The following is a 5153-nucleotide window of genomic DNA, read 5'->3' as shown; positions in this document are numbered from 1 at the left end:
GAGCCAGCAGTGCTGGGGCCCTGGGATGTACAGGAAGCAAAAGTGATGGCATATTCCTTCTCTGGGTGCTGTTTCTTTGAGTCTTGACTAAAAAGAAGAGCTCTGATAAAGGGATGCACAAGTAGATAACTGCAAAGCAGGCCTGCCTGTTTAGAGGCAAATTAAATGGACTCAATTGCAGCAACTGGAATAGAATTTCCATAAGCTCCCAACACCTCACCCACCTCTCTTCCTCTGTGCTCAAGGACACTGCCTTCTCTCTGGTATGTATGGAGCCTTCCTGGCCCCAGCAAAGACCTCTGCTCTCCTTGTCCACTCAAGGACATTGCTCCCAGCTGGTCCTCTCCCCCCACTGGGTAATCCCCATCAGCAGGAACACATGCTGCCATTTCTCCCAGCTGAAAAGAGAAATTTCTGTCTCACCTCCTTTTCTAGCTCCTCCTCCCTTCTCGCTATCTCTTTTAAAAAATGTATTTATGTATTTATTTTTGTCTGTGTTGGGTCTTTGTTGCTATGCACGCGCTTTCTCCAGTTGCAGCGAGCGGTGGTTACTCTCTGTGGTGCGCCGGCTCCAGAGTGCTCAGTAGTGTGGCCCATGGGCTTAGTTGTCTCTCAGCATGTGAGATCTTCCCAGACCATGTCTTCTGCATTGGCAGGCGGAGTCCCTCCCTTCTCTTTACAGCCAAACTCTGCTAAGAGTTGTCCATCCCTCTCCTCCCCTTCTCTCTTGGAGCCACTCTGATCAGCCTTTGACCCCACTGCTCCTCCAAAACTGTTCTTGCCTCCATCACCAGTGACCTCTGGTTTGGGCCCAGCGTCCACACTCTGTCCTCATCACTTGACCTTGGAGCAACACTTCACCAGATGCTCAGTCCCTCCTCCTGGTGCCACCCTCCTCTTGGGGCTTCTGGGACGCCACATCTGCCTAGTTCTCCTGTTTCTTTGCTCCTTCCCAGTTTTCTGCCAGTTCCTTCCCATCTTACTGTCTTTTATGTAATGGAGTGCTCTTGGGTTCAGTTAATCCGGACCCCTTCCATTCTATAACCACACTCCCTCCCTAGATTGACACTATTCAACAGAAGTTTAATATCAACCACACATGTAACTAAATTTTTTCTAGTAGCCATTTTTTTAAAAGTACAAATATTAACAGGTAAAACTAATAACATCTCATTAACTTAATATATCCAAAATAATACCATTTAAACATGTAATCAACATAAAATTGAGACACAACTTTTTATACTAAATCTTTAAAACATTGTGTATATATGACACAGCATATGTCAATGTGGACACCAAATTTTCATTGGAAATTCTTGATCTGTATTTAGATTTCATGAACTCTATAGTTGAAAAAGTAGATGTATATACCCAATTTGCTCCAAACATACTGCTTTTACCAGTAACTCAATCCAGTATCAGTTTTTAAAATGTTAATTAATTAAAATTAAACATTTAGAACTTCAGCTGCACGATTTCCACTAATTTCAAGTGCTCGGTAGTCACATGTGGCCAGGGGCTACTACATCCGACAGCACAGAGCTATATCCTCTCAGAAAACCGTGGTTCTAAATACCAGCAGGTCTTGCTGATGACTTCCCGTGTTTATCTCCAGCCTATACATTTCCTCTGGCCCTGCAGACCTGTCTAACCAGTGTCTACTCAGCTCTGCCCTTGGATGTCTCATGCACACCTCCAAACCTCACCTGTTCAAAACTGCACCCCAAAGAGGCCCACTCCCACCCACCGAACGAGCAGGGCCAGTTTTCTCCATCTTGGTTAATGGCCACTCTTTCTTTCTGTTGCTCAAGACAAAGCCTTGGTACTCTCCTTGTCCTTTCTTTATCTCTCTCTTACCTCGTATCTGGCCTGGCAATAAATCTTGTCAGTTTTCCCATTAAAGTATTTCCAAAATTCCATTTCCGGTCATTTTTAGCTCCCAACACCGTTGGACATGTCCCTCATGGCTCCTAGATTACTAAAGGGCCTCCTGGCTTCTGACCCTGCCTCCGGCAGTCTGTCCTCATTCAGAATGCTGCTTTTAAAAGAAATCAGAATGCGCCCTTCTTCTGCTCAGAACCCTGCAGGGCTCCCAACTCACCCAGGAGAGAAGCCCAAGTCTTTACAATGGCCCCACAAGGCCTTCCCTCATCTAATCTCCCCTGCCCTCCACCCGACCCCACCCCTCCGCAGCTGACCCCTTCAGCCCCAGCTTCTCCTCCGCCACCCTGCTTCAGCCACACTGGCCTCCTGGCTGCTCCTGGAACACTGTAGGCAAACTCAAATCTCGCTATTTCCCTCCTGTACATTTCACACCCTCTTCCCCTGCATTTTTTGCCTTTTGCCTCAATTACTGGCACACTATATATTTCACTTACGCTGTTCTGTCTCTTCCATTATAATATAGCTCCAGGAGGGACTTTTGTATGTGTTTGTTTTTGCTGCTCTCAACTGGGTGCCTAGAATAGTACCTGGAACCTATCAGGCGCTCAAGAAAAATTTTAAGTGAGTGACTTCCAGGAAGACAGAAAAACTGGAGCAAATCCAGGGGCAGTTGCTGCCTTGAGAAGCCTGAAGCTGAAACTGGCAGGGGGCCCAGACCGCTCCCCGGGTTGGGACGGGGTCAGGGGCGGTCACGGAAACCTCCCTGCACTGGAATCTTGCTATCCGCAAGATGGGAGCGGGAGCAGGCAGCTCAGTCTTGGGAGAGCGGCGGGTCTGTGATCTGCTTCCGAGAGGCTGGCAGAAAGGCAGAGGCGGGTTGGCTTCCTCCGCTACAACCGCCTCCCGGCCCAGGGAAGCCCGGGAGATCCGAATGTCGAAGAACTCTGAAAAAGCAAAACGTGTCTTTAAACTCAAGCAGGGGATTTGTGCGGAGGATCCTAAATGACAGCTGCCCCCGCGGAGGAGCACGGAAGGCGGGCCGGGCTTTGTCCCGGGGGGAGGAGCTGAGGGCTCGGAAAACGCGCGGGTCACGTGGCTGCCCGTGGGCACCTCCCCGCTTCAACCCCTCGGGACCCGCGCTCGGGGGAAAGGAGCTGGAGGCGGGCTGTGGGCCGTGAAGCCCGGGAGGGCAGCTGAGGACGCATCGCGGCGGTCAAACCCTCCCCGTCTTCCGTCCCGCCGGGACAGTGCAAGCCCGAGCCACTGCTCCGAGCCCGGCGGGCGACCTCCGGTGCCCGGGGCCGCTCGGTGCGGGCGCGCGCCCGGAGGCCCCCTCTCCCGCCGCCGGTACGTCCGCGCCGCCGGCGCGCACGCGGGCCGTGCGTACAAAGGAGAGCCTTTCCCCGGCGCCCGCGCTGCCGCGGCCCCAGCCCAACGCGGGGCGGGGGAGGATCGCCCGCGAGCGGCTCCCGGGCCGCAGGCTCCCCGGACGCCTGCCCCAGAGCTGCCCTTCATTTATTTATTTTGGTGGAAGAAGGCGGGGGTCATCTATCTTGGAGCAGAAAATCTTTCCAGGAAGTTTGTACCTATTAATATTTCAGTTCCTGGCAGCGGCTTTTAAGTGTCGGTGCGTGGGGGAAGGGCCAAGTTCAATGCGGCAGGAGAGGGAGCTGCGGAGCCAGGCCGAGTGTTCTCTGTAGGCCTGAGGCGGTGGGGCCGAGGGGGAGGCCCGCGTCTCCCAGACACGTTCCTTGCGCCGCATCCAGGAGCCGCCCGGACCCCGTGGGCCGCGGGCACGACGGCGGCGGGTGCTCTTGGGAGCGTCGCGCTCCGGGCTCCTGCGGGGAGAAGCGGACCCCGAGTGTGCCACCGGAGAGGGGACGTCGGAGGGAGCGGGGAGGAAGGAAAGGCGGAGCCGGGAGCACCCAGTCTCGGAGGGCGCATCCCCGCGAGCGAGGGTCGGCTAGCTGGGTCTCTGCAGCTCAAACCGCAGCCAGCGTTCGCGGGGAACCGACGACGGTGAGGGCCAGAGCTCCGACAAGGTCCAGACGCCCTTTCTGACCTTGGTCCGGTCGCACAGTGGGAGGGCGCTGCAGCAGAAACTGACCTTATAAAGCTCGGATACTCCTCGCAACCGCCCTGCAAGGTTATCATTATCTCCAGTCTTCAGAAAATGGAGCTCGGAGAAGTTAAATAACCTGCTACACAGCGAGGTCCGCTTTTTGGAAATATCTTGCAAGAAAGCGTCCCTTGGTAGCAAATGCATCGCTGCTCGCTATGCTTCCTATAGTAGTCTCCCCCGCCCCGATACACACAGAATCACCCGCTAAGGGGAACCACGGCAACGAAGAGAACTCTAGACCCACAGCACCAAGACTTGTCAGCTTTTCAGAATCCCCTTCATTCACCGCAGAAGTGCCTGCTTAGGCTTTTTAGCCAATCACACAACTGGAACATCGATCATTTTGCCAAAGAAACTCATCTGTAACGTTCTTCCTCTGCATGTGTAGATAAAGAGATTTGAAGCGGTTGACCTCGCCATCTCTGGAGCGGGGCCCCTGAAAAGGTTACTTCAAGTGCTAACAGCCCCAGGGTAAAAACTGAAGTCGTCTCACACAGCAGCAGGGCACTGTCTCGGCACCAGTATTGCAAAGTCGGTAGTAGATACCATGGCAGCCTTTTTGCTCAGCCCGTCTCCTCAGGGACTCTGTCCAGCCCCACATGGAGGTCACTCGCTCCAGGGCCAAGACCTGAAAACCCTTGGGCAAGAAGCAGCTGGGCTCATGCATCTTCTCACTCTAGTGTCCAGGAAATCCTCTCCCTTGCCCCTCCCTGTCCTAGCCACTTGTGTTTACTCCAGATCGCCAGAGCCCCACTGGCCTATGGACCAGAGGGGAGGATGTGAGAGATTCAAGCATTTTAAAGTAGAGCTTGCTGACTGCAAAATCTTTCCTGACCAGGTCTCCTAGAAAAAATACTCATAGAAAACCCCCTAATGGAGAACTGACTGCCGCATCTGTCTCCGGTGATGCCAGCTTTGGTGATCCCGTGGAGGAATTCCAGCCCTCTGCCGGCTCCACTCAGCAGGGAGTGCTTTGTGGAGGAGGCTTCAGAGAGCTTTCTCCCCCAGCTCTGGGCCATACCCAAAGCACCCTGCTTCTGTTTGCATTCCCACCGCTGAGGTTTCCGTGGGGGCTGGGGGTGCTGTCGGTGAAACACATGCTCTCTCCCCAGCTTGGGTGGGCCAACCCTGCCAGCTGCCTTCA

At 53.9% G+C, this 5153-nt stretch overlaps 1 long non-coding RNA gene across 1 annotated transcript; it reads right to left on the bottom strand.

Annotated features, from left to right (window-relative positions):
* Positions 1 to 1082: 1082 nt before the first annotated feature.
* On the bottom strand, positions 1083 to 4600 carry LOC147356822 (uncharacterized). Its single transcript, XR_015142803.1, has 2 exons — positions 3474 to 4600; positions 1083 to 2831 (listed from the first exon to the last, which is right to left on the bottom strand). It is a non-coding gene; the product is annotated as an uncharacterized LOC147356822 (long non-coding RNA).
* Between the last annotated feature and the right edge of the window lie 553 nt (positions 4601 to 5153).

The sequence above is a fragment of the Bos grunniens genome, chromosome 16, assembly GCF_055505025.1.
Source record: "Bos grunniens cultivar Pamir isolate PY7600 chromosome 16, Bosgru_T2T1.0, whole genome shotgun sequence".
In the NCBI taxonomy this organism is placed as follows: domain Eukaryota; kingdom Metazoa; phylum Chordata; class Mammalia; order Artiodactyla; family Bovidae; genus Bos; species Bos grunniens.
This window is presented reverse-complemented; position numbering and strand designations above follow the sequence as displayed.